Source organism: Arachis stenosperma, chromosome 10, assembly GCF_014773155.1.
Source record: "Arachis stenosperma cultivar V10309 chromosome 10, arast.V10309.gnm1.PFL2, whole genome shotgun sequence".
NCBI lineage: Eukaryota > Viridiplantae > Streptophyta > Magnoliopsida > Fabales > Fabaceae > Arachis > Arachis stenosperma.
Window position 1 is genome coordinate 57,490,877 of NC_080386.1, and position 16,714 is coordinate 57,507,590.

The following is a 16,714-nucleotide window of genomic DNA, read 5'->3' on the forward strand; positions in this document are numbered from 1 at the left end:
GGGCTTTGCTTGCTGTAATTCAAATGGGCTTAGAATGAAATTAATTGAGCAGAAATGCACTTCCAGGAGAGCGTAGCATTCATTAGGAGAACGGAGCGTTCGGGCACCTACGCGTATGCATGCTATACACTTGCGCATCCCTGGTGTTTTGGCTCATCGACGCGTACGCGTCACCCATGCGTATGCGTCCCTTGCAGCATTTACTAAATGAACGTAGCGTTCATGCAATGAATGCTACTCATGCGTACGCGTCCCCTACGCATACGTGGTGCACGAAATTGCAATCACACTTTTGCAATCCCGCACAACTAACTAGCAAGTGCATTGGGTCGTCCAAGTAATACCTTACGTGAGTAAGGGTCGATCCCACGGAGATTGTCGGCTTGAAGCAAGCTATGGTTATCTTGTAAATCTTAGTCAGGATATCAGAAATTATCAGGATTGATTGTGAAAAGCAAAAGAACATGAAATAAGTACTTGTTTTGCAGTAATGGAGAATAGGTTGAGGCTTTGGAGATGCTTGGCCTTCTGAATCTCTGCTTTCCTACTGTCTTCTTCATCAAACACGCAAGGCTCCTTCCATGGCAAGCTGTATGCAAGGGTTTCACCATTGTCAGTGGCTACCTCCCATCCTCTCAGTGGAAATGTTCAACGCACCCTGTCACGGCACGGCTATCCATCTGTCGGTTCTCAATCAGGCCGGAATAGACTCCAGTGATTCTTTTGCGTCTGTCACTAACGCCCCGCCCTCAGGAGTTTGAAGCTCGTCACAGTCATTCAATCATTGAATCCTACTCAGAATACCACAGACAAGGTTTAGACCTTCCGGATTCTCTTGAATGCCGCCATTAGTTCTAGCTTATACCACGAAGATTCTGATTAAAGAATCCAAGAGATATCTACTCAATCTAAAGTAGAACGGAGGTGGTTGTCAGGCACGCATTCATGGTTGAGAATATGATGAGTGTCACGGGTCATCACATTCATCCGGGTTAAGAACAAGTGATATCTTAGAACGGAAGCAAGCATGATTGAATAAGAAACAGTAGTAATTGCATTAATCCATCAAGACACAGCAGAGCTCCTCACCCCCAACCATGGGGTTTAGAGACTCATGCTGTGGAAGGTACACAAAGAAACGTGTAAAGTGTCATGAGGTACAGATACAATGTCAAAAGATCCTATTAATAGTGAACTAGTAACCTAGGGTATACAGAAATGAGTAAAAGACGTAAAAATCCACTTCTGGGTCCACTTAGTGTGTGCTTGGGCTGAGCATTGAAGCTTTCATGTGTAGAAACCTTTTCTGGAGTTAAACGCCAGCTTTCATGCCAGTTTGGGCGTTTAACTCCAATTTTTATGCCAGTTCCAGCGTTAAACGCTGGAAATTCTGAGGCTGATTTGCAACGCCGGTTTGGGCCATCAAATCTCAGGCAAAGTATGGATTATTATACATTGATGGAAAGCCCAGGATGTCTACTTTCCAACGCCGTTGAGAGCGCGCCAATTGGGCTTCTGTAGCTCCAGAAAATCTACTTCGAGTGCAGGGAGGTCAGAATCCAACAGCATCTGCAGTCCTTTTCAGCCTCTGAATCAGATTTTTGCTCAGGTCCCTCAATTTCAGCCAGAAAATACCTGAAATCACAGAAAAACACACAAACTCATAGTAAAGTCCAGAAAAGTGAATTTTAACTAAAAACTAATAAAAAGTATACTAAAAACTAACTAAAACTACTAAAAACATACTAAAAATAATGCCAAAAAGCGTATAAATTATCCGCTCATCACAACACCAAACTTAAATTGTTGCTTGTCCCCAAGCAACTGAAAATCAAAATAGAAAAAAAAAGAAGAGAATATACTATAGACTCCAAAATATCAAAGAAACATAGTTCCAATTAGATGAGCGGGACCGGTAGCTTTTTGCTTCCGAACAGTTTTGGCATCTCACTTTATCCTTTGAAGTTCAGAATGATTGGCATCTTTAGGAACTCAGAACTCAGATAGTGTTATTGATTCTCCTAGTTAAGTATAATGATTCTTGAACATAGCTAGTGTATGAGTCTTGGCTGTGGCCCAAAGCACTCTGTCTTCTAGTATTACCACCGGATACATACATGCCACAGACACTTACTTGGGTGAACCTTTTCAGATTATGACCCAGCTTTGCTAGAGTCCCCAATTAGAGGTGTCCAGGGTTCTTAAGCACACTCTTTTTGCCTTGGATCACAACTTTATTTCTTTCTTTTTCTTTCTTTTTCTCCCTTTTTTTTTCGAATTTTTTTTTTGTATTCACTGCTTTTTCTTGCTTCAAGAATCACTCTGATGATTTTTTAGATCCTCAATAACAGTTCTCTTTTTCCTCATTCTTTCAAGAGCCAACAATTTTAACATTGTCAAAACAACAAATTCAAAAGACATATGCACTGTTCAAGCATTCATTCAGAAAACAAAAAGTATTGTCACCACATCAAACTAATTCAACTAGTTTCAAAGATAAATTCGAAATCTTGTATTTCTTGTTCTTTTGTGATTAAAGCATTTTTCATTTAAGAGAGGTGATGGATTCATAGGACATTCATATCTTTAAGGCATAAACTTTAAATTTTATTAATTATGAATTAAGAAAAAGACTCAAAAATAGAAAACAAACAAAAATTTAAATAGGCTCCTAATGATAGAGGTTTTCACAGAGTTAGGACTCAACAACCTTGATTTTGAGAAGTGGATGCTCCCTCAAATTGAGGGGAGAACTTTAGGCGTTTCAGTTCTTGAAGTTCACGCCCCTGCTTCTCTTGTTCCTTCAGCAATTTGCAGAGCATGCAGTTCTGATTCTGCTGTTCTTCCTTAAGTTGCTCCATAGTCTCTTGCAACTTGGTGATAGATGCTTCCAGGCTGGCCCAGTAGCCAATTTCAGGAAATTCAGGGAGGAACTCCTGCGCCCTCCTTTTAATAGAGTTGTCTTGTGTTTGTCCTTCCATTGACTTCTTGGTGATTGGATGTTCAATGGGTATGAATTCATCTACTCCCATCTTTACCCCAGCCTCTTTACAGAGCAAGGAGATCAAGCTTGGGTAAGCCAATTTGGCTTCAGTGGAATTCTTATTTGCAATTGTGTAGATCTCACAAGCAATCACATGATGAACCTCCACTTCTTTTCCAAGCATAATGCAATGAATCATCACTGCTCTCTTGATAGTGACCTCAGAACGGTTGCTAGTGGGCAGTATGGAACGCCCAATAAAGTTTAGCCAACCTCTTGTAATTGGTTTGAGGTCTCCCCTCTTGAGTTGGTTTGGGACACCCTTTGAATTGGTTATCCACTTAGTTCCAGGGAGGCATATATCCTCTAGAACTTGATCCAACCCTTTATCTGCTCTCACCATTTTCCTATTAAAGGATTCAGGATCATCTTGTAGTTGAGGCAATTTAAAGATTTCTCTTATTTTGTCCAGATGGAAGTACATAACTTTCCCTCTGACCATGGTTCTGTAAGTATGGTAAGCGGTTCCAGTCATTCTCTGCTTGTCTGTTAGCCACAGATTTGAGTAGAATTCCTGAACCATATTCCTTCCAACCTTTATCTCAGGATTGGTTAGAACTTCCCATCCTCTGTTCCGAATTTGCTCTTGGATCCCCGGATATTCATCTTCTTTCAGATCAAATTTAACTTCCGGGATCACTGACCTCAGACCCATTATTTTGTGATAATGGTCTTCATGTTCTTTGGTTAAGAACTTCTCTTGATTCCAAAGATTCTTTGGATTATTCTCTTTCTTTCCTCTTAAATTGGTTTGTTTTCCTTTAGGAGCCATGATCTTGATGAATCTTGGCTTAGTGATCACGGAAAAGCACACCAAACTTAGAGGTTTGCTTGTCCTCAAGCAAAAGAAAGGAAGGAGGAGAGAGAGGAGAAGAGCAAATTCGAATGGTGTGGGGGAATGGTGAGGCCGAACTTCTTTTTATAGGGGGGAAGGAGATTTCGAAAGAAATTGAAAGGAGATTTGAGAAGATATGGAGAGAATTTGAGAAAAGGGTGAGTTTTTGAACAAGATTTGAGATTAATTTGAGAGGGATTTTAAGAATGATTTTGATTTTTGAGGATTTGAGACTGAATGATGAAAGGTTGAGATGGGTTTATGTAGAAAAGTATGGGTAAGAAAAGGAAAGTTCGAAAAAAATTTGATTGGAAAACAAAATCTTGGTCCCCCACCTTTCTGGCGTTAAACGCCCAGAATGGCATCCATTCTGGCGTTTAACGCCCATTTGTTGCCCATTGTGGGCGTTTAACTCCCAGCCAGGTGCCCTGGCTGGCGTTAAACGCCAGAATCCCCTTTGTCACTGGGCGTTTTGCTAAACGCCCAGGATGCTGCACACCTGGCGTTAAACGCCCAGAATGGTGCCCATTCTGGCGTTTAACGCCCAAAATGGCACCTTTACTGGCGTTAAACGCCCAGAATGGGCATTCTGGGCGTTTAACGCCCAAAATGCCCCTTACTGGCATTTTTTCGCCAGTAAGCTCTTTTTCTCTGCTTTTTGCGCTGAATCCTTCTGTAACTCTGTGAATTCCTTCATTTTTGATACTTGCCTTTGTAAAAACAAAACATATAACCTGCTAATGACTGGGTTGCCTCCCAGCAAGCGCTTCTTTACTGTCTTTAGCTGGACCTTTACTGAGAATCACTCAAGTCTCAGTTTTGAGCATTCCTACTCAAAATTGCCTTCAACATAATGCTTGATTCTTTGTCCATTAACAATGAACTTTTTGTCAGAATCAATATCCTGAAGCTCAACATATCCATATGGTGACACTCCTGTAATCACATACGGACCCCTCCACCGGGATTTAAGTTTTCCTGGGAATAATCTGAGCCTAGAATTGAAGAGCAGAACTTTTTGTCCTGGCTCAAAGACTCTGGTTGACAACTTCTTGTCATGCCACTTCTTTGCCTTTTCCTTATAAATTTTTGCATTTTCAAAGGCATTGAGTCTGAACTCCTCTAGCTCATTTAGCTGGTGCAATCTTTTTTCACCAGCTAACTGAGCATCCATGTTTAGGAATCTGGTTGCCCAATAGGCTTTATGTTCCAGTTCCACGGGCAGATGACAGGCCTTCCCATACACCAGTTGGTATGGAGAGGTTCCTATAGGAGTCTTGAATGCTGTTCTGTATGCCCACAGAGCATCATCCAAACTCTTTGCCCAATCCTTTCTTCGGGCTATCACAGTCCGTTCTAGGATTCTTTTTAGTTCTCTGTTAGAGACTTCAGCTTGCCCATTTGTCTGTGGATGATACGGAGTTGCTACTTTGTGGCTAATTCCATATCTGACCATAGCAGAGTATAGCTGTCTATTGCAGAAATGAGTGCCCCCATCACTGATTAGTACTATGGGAACACCAAACCTGATGAAGATGTGTTTCTGTAGGAATTTCAGCACGGTTTTGGTATCATTAGTGGGTGTAGCAATTGCTTCTACCCACTTAGATACGTAGTCCACTGCTACCAGAATGTAAGTGTTTGAGTATGATGGTGGGAATGGACCCATGAAGTCAATTCCCCATACATCAAACAATTCTATCTCTAATATCCCTTGTTGAGGCATGGCATATCCGTGAGGCAAGTTACCAGCTCTTTGGAAACTGTCACAGTTACGCACAAACTCTCGGGCATCTTTATAGAGAGTAGGCCAGTAGAAGCCACATTGGAGGACTTTAGTGGCTGTTCGCTCACTTCCAAAATGTCCTCCATACTGTGATCCATGGCAGTACCATAGGATCCTTTGTGCTTCTTCTCTGGGTACACATCTGCGGATCATTCTGTCTACACATCTCTTAAAGAGATATGGCTCCTCCCATAGGTAGTACTTGGCATCTGAAATTAATTTCTTTCTTTGCACTCTGCTGTACTCCTGGGGTATGAACCTCACAGCTTTATAATTTGCAATATCTGCAAACCATGGAGCTTCTTGGATGATAAAGAGTTGCTCATCTGGGAAAGTCTCAGAAATCTCAGTAGAAGGGAGGGACGCCCCAACTACTGGTTCTATTCGGGACAGATGATCAGCTACTTGGTTCTCTGTCCCTTTTCTGTCTCTTATTTCTATATCAAACTCTTGCAGAAGCAACACCCATCTTATAATCCTGGGTTTTGAATCCTGCTTTGTGAGTAAATATTTAAGAGCAGCATGGTCAGTGTACACAATCACTTTGGATCCCACTAGATAAGATCTAAACTTGTCAATGGCATAAACCACTGCAAGTAATTCTTTTTCTGTGGTTGTGTAATTCTTCTGTGCATCATTTAGAACATGGCTAGCATAATAAATGACGTGCAGAAGCTTGTTATGCCTCTGTCCCAACATTGCACCAATGGCATGGTCACTGGCATCACACATTAATTCAAATGGCAATGCCCAATCTGGTGCAGAGATGACTGGTGCTGTGACCAGCTTAGCTTTCAGGGTCTCAAACGCCTGCTGACACTGTGTGTCAAACACAAATGGCGTGTCAGCAGCTAGCAGGTTACTCAAAGGTTTTGCAATTTTCGAAAAATCCCTTATGAACCTTCTGTAGAATCCTGCATGCCCCAGAAAGCTTCTGATTGCCTTAACATTGGCAGGTGGTGGTAATTTTTCAATTACCTCTACCTTTGCCTTATCCACCTCTATTCCCCTGCTTGAAATTTTGTGGCCAAGGACAATTCCTTCAGTCACCATAAAGTGACATTTCTCCCAGTTTAAAACCAGGTTAGTCTCTTGGCACCTTTTCAGGACAAGTGCTAGGTGATTAAGACAGGAGCTGAATGAGTCTCCATATACTGAGAAGTCATCCATGAAGACTTCCAGGAATTTCTCCACCATATCAGAGAAGATGGATAGCATGCATCTCTGAAAGGTTGCAGGAGCATTACACAGACCAAAAGGCATCCTTCTGTAGGCAAACACGCCAGAAGGGCAAGTAAATGCTGTTTTCTCTTGGTCCTGAGGATCTACTGCAATTTGGTTGTAACCTGAATAGCCATCCAAAAAGCAGTAATAATTATGACCAGCTAGTCTTTCTAGCATTTGGTCTATGAATGGTAAAGGAAAATGATCCTTTCTGGTGGCTGTATTGAGCCTTTTGTAGTCAATACACATGCGCCACCCTGTGACTGTTCTTGTAGGAACCAGTTCATTTTTTTCATTATGAACCACTATCATACCTCCCTTTTTGGGGACAACTTGGACAGGGCTCACCCAGGGGCTATCAGAAATAGGATAAATAATCCCAGCCTCTAGTAATTTAGTGACCTCTTTCTACACCACCTCCTTCATGGCTGGATTTAGCCTCCTCTGTGGTTGGACCACTGGTTTGGCATTATCCTCCAACAGGATCTTGTGCATGCATCTAGCTGGGCTAATGCCCTTAAGATCACTTATGGACCACCCAAGAGCTGTCTTGTGTGTCCTTAGCACTTGAATCAGTGCTTCCTCTTCCTGTGGACTCAAAGCAGAGCTTATAATCACTGGAAAAGTGTCACCCTCTCCCAGAAATGCATACTTCAGGGATGGTGGTAGTGGTTTGAGTTCAGGTTTGGAAGGCTTATCCTCCTCCTGAGGAATTTTCGAAAATTCCTTTGATACCAGTGATCATTATCTTTAATGGGATGATGATGACCAAGAGCATAGGTTTGGATTTCACAATAAAAATAAGATTTTTCCACTGCAAGTATAGTCCAAACCAAGCCAATGATCATTAATCAAATATTAAATTCACTACAAAATAACTGGGAGTTTTAATCCCTGGGTCGTTCTCGCTAGGAACGCAATTGAAGTGTTACCTCCTAGGTTGTTAAGGAAAAAAGGGGGGTTTAAAGTTAAAGAACAAAAGATTAAAGGAACTTAAGAAATCAAAGACTAAGGAATGAGCAAAATTGTGAATTAATGCATAAAAGAGACCTTGACTTGGGGATTGAGAATCCAAGGAATTCTATCATTGCCATAACCACAACTATGGTAATTGTCATGAGTTAGTCTCGCCTAGTCAACTCTAACCATCGAGGAGTAAGTCAAGCAAGCATAATTGACCTTAATCCATAAGTCCTAGCCAACTTACCAAACTAGTTGATAAACGGCTAGCGTCAATGGAAAAAAGAGCCAACTAACTCCCCAAGAATTTCCATTAAATGTCAGACATTATGACTCTAGTATCCTAGGAACTCAAACAACAAGCCATGGTGTGAAAATCGACTCAAAATCTAGAGTTGGCATTTTCACAAACACCTTGTGTGCATAAAAGTAAAGTATGAAAAATTCCAAAGAAAAAAATAGAAAACTATAATCAATTATCAATAAAACCAAGTATAAACAAGCAATCAAACATAAAGGAAGCATGTAATAGTAAATTCATTAATCAAAACTTCAAGAACTCAAAATTGCAATTATAAACAAAGTAACTTGAACCAAAAGGAAATGAAGATAAAAGTGCTTTAATTAAGGAGGAAATTGAGAGTACTCACAATTAAAGAAGTAAATTCAAGGATCAAAGCTTGCTATAAAGTGCTACAAGAAGGCCACATAAACCCTAGGAGAGCTCTCTATTCTACACTACTCCTACTCTTAATTACTATGCAAAACTATGGAAAATAAATTCTAAGTCCTAATTGCCTTCAAATGTGTTGATTCCCCCTTTATATAGCACTTCAATTCAGTAATTCAACCTTCCAAAATGGGCCAAAAGGCCTCCAAATCGCGAGTGCACATGCTTCATTAATGAAGGCACACACTGGGACCTGTGCGGATGCACAGATGTGTGCATCTGCACACTCGGCTAAAAATCCTCCTGTGCGTATGCACAGGTGCTTGTGCACACGCACAGGTCGCTGTGTGTGCTTTTCCTTGTTTTCTTCATGTGTTCTCCCTTGTAAATGCTTTCTTCCACTTTTGCCTATCTATTCTTGCCTTCAAGGCCTGAAATTACTCACAAACCATATCACGACATCGAATGACATAAAAGTGGGATTAATTTGCTCTATTAAAGCACAAAAATTGCATATTTTTACAATTAAGATCAAATTAGGGACAAAATACAAAAGTATGCTATTCTGGTGCTTAAGTGTGATTTCATATGCCAAAATCCATCCAAATTGAGTCAAAATATGTCATCAAATATGGACTCATCAATTTCTCCACACTTAAACAATAGCATGTGCTCATGCTAAACCGACAAGGAGAATAATCAAAAGGGAAAATCAACTTATTAAATGCAACTATCTATATGTATACAAGTATGTATATACTATATCTATCTAGCTATATATCCATAGTTTCTTATATGATTGGTGAAAACAAACAAACAAATTCCCAAGCAAGAGTATAGACATATAGGGCAAAGTAAGGAGATAATCCAATGCGACCAAAATCTAACGAATTGATCCAACTCATTAAAGCGAATCAAATTGCAAGAATGCATGATAAGAAGCATGGAAACATAGAGTTGAGTAATTGAACCATCACTAGGTGTGTATACGCTTTGATCACTCAGTGTTTAGGGTTTCAATCACTCAAATCTCTTCTAATCATGCTTTCAAGGAATTGCTTTTCGTCTAACAATCAACAATCAAGTGATGCATGAATGCAATTATCATGAGGACTTCATACGGTTGTAATGGGGTTAGGGTAAAGGTGGGATAGATATGGCTATGTGGACTAAAATGGTTGAATCCTTGATTAGTTTAGGTTCCACATCAACCTATATCAACCGATTTGAAACAAAGATGTAGTCCTAACCTTCCATGATTTTCAATTCACTCACATTCATGTATGCTTTTCACAAGGACACCCCATATGCAATTCTTTATTCATTTGTTTACTCTTCAGGGTGTCTTTGTATCCTTTTTATGATGAAGAGTTTTTTTTTTTTTTTGGAATTGCATATGGTTAGGTAATTCATACATGAATCTTCCTATTTTCCAAGATTTTCAACAAATACCCAAAAGTAATAATTTCAATCACTACCAATGTTTCCCAGTATTCCCCCACACTTAATTGAAACACACTTTTCCAACCTAGGCTAATCAAGGATACAATCCAAGGTTATTCATGGTTTTTCGCTTATGGTTGTGATGTGGTGATATTAAGAATAATTGGGTAGATAAAGCTCAAAGGGGTTAACAATGGTATATACAAGGGGTAGGCTATATGGGAAAAGTGAGCTTTTAAACAAAGATGGCCTCAATCATGCTTAATGCAATTCAAAACATCAATCATTGGAAATAAAGAATCAAGCAAAACCAAGATCACAATCATAGAAGAGATATATCACACAACGAACAAAATTAGTGGTTAAAAATGTGTAACCACTCATTAAGGCTCAAATCTCACAAGGTAATTGTTCTTTACTCTTCTATGTTCCACAAAAAGTCATTCAAGCAAGTTTAAAGATAGTTTTCTAATCAATTCAATAGAAACCCCAAAATTGTTGGAAAGTCATGTTTTTTTTCACCAAAATTATTCATATATATATATATATATATATATATGTATGTATGTCGTCATGGATGCAAAATTTTTCAAAATTTCCTAGTTCTTCTCCTAATTTTCAACGATAAAAAAGTAACATGAACAATTAGGATCAAAATGAGCTAGGCATAAGCTATTCACAACATCCAATCACAATCCATATCTATACTATGTACCATGCAATATCAAATGTAATATGTAACTATATATACCAAAATGAAAGTGCAATACTAAAGATAACTAGGAGCAACTAACATATATACCCAAGCAAAAATGCATAAGTCAAAGTACTAAAAGTGTCCACAAAAGCATAGTAAAAACTAAAAATAACTAATTGAAAGTGTTCATGAAAGAATGTTTACACCTAAAATATCGCAGATCCTCCTCCACACTTAAGTCATGCACTGGAGGGGGGAAATCAATCATAAGAAGCTCCACCGTTAGATGGTAGTGGGTGATGATGACGCTGGTAAATAATGATGGCGCTAGATGGCTGTGTGGTAGTTTCAGCTCTCGGCTGCTCAACTGTCAACTCGGCTCCAACTGTCGACTCCTCAACTCTAGGCTCCTCGGCTCTATGCTACTCAGGTCTCTGCTCAGGCTCTGGTGTATCTGGAGGAGGTGGCCCAGGATCGCGACCGTCAAACTTCGCTAATATCCACTGGAAGCGGCGAGCGTTGCGGTGCTCAATATGGTGCAGAGTCTGCAAGATCTCCTGACTAAGGTCATAAGGCGTCTGGAGTCGGGGTACGGGTGTAGGTGCTAAAGGCTCTGCTGCTGCTGATGTAGGCTTAGAGGTCTTCCTCTTCTTCGGAGGTGGTCCTTCGTAGTCTCCGTATGGCAGAAAGGGCTGCTTACTATTGTAGATATACATCCGTTCTGTTGGACGTCTCTCTACACCAGATAAGGCTGTAAATCTGGTGATCAATGATGGAAAAGGAACGTTGAATTTTAGCTGTTGGTTCACCTTCATCATCGACTCTCTGATATGGGGAAGAACAGAGATTCTCTTCTCCTCTAGAATAGCCCATAGTAACACTGCCATCTAGACTCTGATATGCGTGGTATGCTTGCTCGGAAGAATGTAGTCGGCGATGATCTACTGCTAGATCCTCGGCTCTGGGGTGAGGTCAGTGCACGTAATGCTCAACAGAACCGCATTGTCTCCTTTACTATACTCCCATCTAGCTTCAGGCTGGCCTATCCTCTGCAAGACCACATCCAGAGATATCTTGCCCGTTGTAACATCCCTCATTACTTGAGTGTAAGCGTCCGAGCCGGAGGAATATGCAGAATATCTAAGAGGGCATCTAAAGCAGTATCAGAGATGTCTAGGGTGACACCTCTGAGAAAAATAGTTTTGGCATCCCTCTTTAGGAGATTTACGTAAAATTCCTTGACCTGGTGTTCATTTACTTCCACCGGATCAGATTTTACGAATCCTCAATGTTAAAAATTAAGTCGGTTAAGGATAGCATCCGCATATTTCTCAGGCAGGTTTAGTTTTCTCTCATAATGAAAGGAACGCTTTTCTAATTTCTTATATTGCTCTTGGGCTTTAGAGTTAATGAACATCTCTGGTTGGTCACTTGGGGCACACGAGGAGGACGAGCCAAAGGGTTGGCTTTTTCCTTCCTCTTGCGAGTCATCCTAAAGAAGGAAAAATAGAATACAACTCAGGAGAACAGATAAAAGTCACAAAAATTTAGAGGAGATAGTCAAACAATTAATTAAGGGCCAGTGAGGTAAACAGATACTAATTCAAGGGAAAAACATGTATGTAGCAGTGAAATGCTCAAAAAGAAAATGTGTTTCCCCAAATCAAGCAACCTAAGTAGCAAATGAATGAGTGAACAAACAATGAAAGCATATGCATTTCTTAGGTGCATTATATAAGTGAACTGAACTAAAAGAAATTGATTTATTGCGATTGTGCCTTGAGGATTGAAAAAGTTTGTAAGAGTTGGCACAAAAAGCAATGATCAACTTGACAATTTAAAGCACCTGTTTATTCATGGAACAAAATGGCAAAATGGTCACATAGACAATCCTTGTTCCCAAAAGCAATGTCAGTTGAAATCAGATTCATTGCTCAAAAAGATTTACAAGGGACAAGTAATTGTACATGATCATTTATAGTCATGAACACATGGATAAGCAGTCAGTCAGTTCAGCAAACAAACATTATATGTACTGCTGTAAAAAGCACCAAACAGATTTTTAAATTGGAAGTTTAATGCTTCTTTAGTGTGTAAGCAAAAAGAAATGGGCAGTCACATATAATGTAGTGAATCAGCATGATATGCACTTAAAGGTACCAAACATAATAATCAGTACTATCAAATTTAATTAAGTTTGGTCTGGAGAACAAAATCAACAATGAAGTGCATAGTTAGCAAACTAATCAGTAAAGGATGATATGCAAAATGGGATAATCAGAAGACAATTGAAGTTTAGTGTGATATCTCAACATAAACATAGAGTGCATTAATCATCTCATGCAGTAATTAGAATAACAAAAAACGTGCACAATTATGAAGTAACAATGCCAAGGGAAAGAAAATACCAAGATCTATATTGATCAGACACAGAATTTGGGTCAAAATTCCCATTCAGGCATTTTGTCAGGCATGTCATGTGTAGAAATCAGCAACATCATAATTTAATTTCAAAATCAAGCAAAAGCAGCATTCAGAATCAGGCAAGAACAACAGCAGTCAGTGCAGATTTAGTAACATTATCAATCTCAGCCAACATCAGTTAACAAGATCAGCCAGCATCATATATTTAATACAGTAAACACAAATCATCTAACCTAAAGCCACCTAATAACTAAAGCAAAATCACAAAGCAGAAGTAGAAGAAGCAGTAATATGAAGCAGAAAAGAAATTAAACAGGGCAAGGTAACAGTGGGTTAAAATCTGTAGTGCAGAATGAGAGGGATTGAGGGAAGGTGAGGGCGAGACAGAGAGGGCTGTAGCGGCCCAGGGGTCTGCCGCCACTGGCGGTTGCTCGCCAGAACAAGGATGCGCGGCCTAGGGCTGAACGCTGGCGCGGAGGCAGAGACAGGTAAGAAAGGAAGAGGGAGAGAGAGAGAGAGGAGGTGCATCGGTGGCGGCGTGGAGGTCGCCAGAGGTGGGTCACGGTGGAAGGAGGCTGGGCTGAGAGGGGTGGTTGTGGTTTTCAGAGAAAAGGGGAGAAGAGGGGTGAGTATGGGAAATGAAGTGCGACCCTTTCTCTTCTTGAATTAATGTTCGAAAAGTGACCTGTGTAGATGCACAAGGTCGTGTGCGAACGCACACAAGGAGAAAGAGGAAGGTGTGCGCACGCACAGGGTCGTGCGGAAGCTGCGAACAGAAGGTGTAACGCAACTTGTGCGGATGCACAAGGGGTGTACGCTCGCACAGAAGGAAAAAAGAGGGGGCGTGCGATCGCACAAGGGGTGCGGTCGCTGCGACCAGAGAGGTGTGTTCAGGCTGTGTGGGCGCACAAAGGGTGTGCACTCGCACATATGGCTTCTCCTTTTTTTTTCAAGATAGGGGTTTCGTGTGCGGGCCCACACAGGGTGTGCGGTTGCACAGGAGGAAAAAGGGTGGTGTTCCCACGCACACACTGTGCGTGCGCTGGGAATAGAAGGGGTGTTTAAGGGTGTGCGAGACAATGGTGCTGTGCGCACGCACGGAAACTAGAAAATAGGGGATCTGTGCGGACGCACAAGGCTATGCGCATGCACAGGTCTCTGTTCCTGCAACAAAAATTATGCCTCTAAGGCATCAAACTTGACATCCAAGACAGGTTTTCAAGTCCCAAAACATGACAAAACTCTCAAAAACACATTATTTCACTAGAATTACTTAACAAACATGAAAATGAATCCAACAAACCAAGCATTATAGCCAATTATTCATAAGCAAGAAAGTAAAAGAGGGAAAGTTAGAAGGATATTACCATGGTGGGGTGTCTCCCACCTAGCACTTTGGTTTATAGTCCTAGGTTGGACTTGGTAAGGAGGTCCTTGTTAGGGCAGTTTATACTTCCAGTCCTCCTTAAATCTCTAACCAAGTTTGCTATTGATTTGACCTCCGGGGTCCCAAATAAATTGCATCAAACTCTCGAGACTTCAAGCTAGCAACTAGGATCATCAAGTGTTGACTCATAAGACCAATGCCTGGATCCCATACTTGAGTCTTACACCAAAATTGAGCTCTAAATGTTAAATTGGCCCTTTTGATGAACTTTCCATTCCACTGCCAATTAACATTCCTCTCATCACCTTTCACTACTCCAAGAAGGGTTTGAAGTTGACAATCCGTCTCCAAGACGGCATATTGATGCAGGCCTAGAATGCTTGTTGAAGAAGCCTTTACCCACTCAATTTGCTCTTGTACACACACTTTCACTTCTTGGTGACTAAGGTCGTCCTCAACATCTATTGAATCTTCTTCATTATCACTCAAGTCAAAGATTGGAGGTTGAGTGAAGTCCATATCAACTTCTTCTTCCAAATTTAATAATGGAGATTCATGAAGGTCATCGGTGGGGTTAACCAAGTCGGACAAAAAATCTTGAAGGATGGAATCCTCTAGATAAATTTCTACCAACTCTTCATTTGTCCCCTTTTCCTCTTCATGTTATGACTCGACATCATCTTCTTGATCTTGCAATTCTTCTTCCATTCCACACTTTTCACATGGTTCCACATATTCATCCACTAAAACGTTTTGCTTGTGGCATGAACGAGATGAAGCTAAATGATCCAAAGCTTTTGCTAAGGTAGACATGACTTGCTCTCGCTTCTCCCAAAACTCTTTTTGTTCTTGAATGAGCATGAAAAATACTTCCTGTGTGGCTTGATCCATATGTGAAGATGAAGATTAAGGTGATGAAAGTTGACTATCAAACTCATGAGGGTGAGGGTTTTGTATGTAGTAAGGTGGTGGGGTGTAAGATTGGTGACTAAAAAGGTAAGTATTTGGGTTCCATTGGGGTGCATTGTGGTGATAGTGTGAAAAAGTCATTAAGAAAATATAAACAAAAGCCTACTAACAAAAGCAAACAAATAACCAAAAGGTGTTATTTACACTATTAACATATTCACAACAAACAAGAACATAACACTAATTGCACTCCTCGACAACGGCGCCAAATTTGACGATGACCAAGAGCATAGGTTTGGATTTCACAATAAAAATAAGATTTGTCCGTTGCAAGTATAGTCCAAACCCAATCAATGATCATTAATCAAATATTAAATTCACTACAAAATAACCGGGAGTTTTAATCCCCGGGTCGTTCTCCCTAGGAACGCAATTGAAGTGTTACTTCCTTTGTTGTTAAGGCAAAAAGATGGGGTTTAAATCAAAGGATGAAAGATTAAAGGAACTTATGAAATCAAAGACTAAGGAATGAGCAAAATTGTGAATTAATGCATAAAAGAGACCTTGACTTGGGGATTGAGAATCCAAGGAATTCTATCATTGCCATAACCACAACTATGGTAATTGTCATGAGTTAGTCTCGCCCAGTCAACTCTAACCATCGAGGAGTAAGTCAAGCAAGCATAATTGACCTTAATCCATAAGTCCTAGCCAACTTACCAAACTAGTTGATAAACGGCTAGCGTCAATGGAAAAAAGAGCCAACTAACTCCCCAAGAATTTCCATTAAATGTCAGACATTATGACTCTAGTATCCTAGGAACTCAAACAACAAGCCAAGGTGTGAAAATCGACTCAAAATCTAGAGTTGGCATTTTCACAAATACCTTGTGTGCATAAAAGTAAAGTATGAAAAATTCCAAAGAAAAAAATAGAAAACTATAATCAATTATCAATAAAACCAGGTATAAACAAGCAATCAAACATAAAGGAAGCATGGAAATGAAGACAAAAGTTCTTTAATTAAAGAGGAAATTGAGAGTACTCACAATTAAAGAAGTGAATTCAAGGATCAAAGCTTGCTATAAAATGCTACAAAAAGGCAACATAAACCCTAGGAGAGCTCTCTATTCTACACTACTCCTAGTCCTAATTACTATGCAAAACTATGGAAAATAAATTCTAAGTCCTAATTGCCTTAAAATGTGTTGATTCTCCCTTTATATAGTACTTCAATTCAGCAATTCAACCTTCCAAAATGGTCCAAAAGGCCTCCAAATCGCGAGTGCACGTGCCTCATTAATGAAGGCACGCACTGGGACCTGTGTGGATGCAC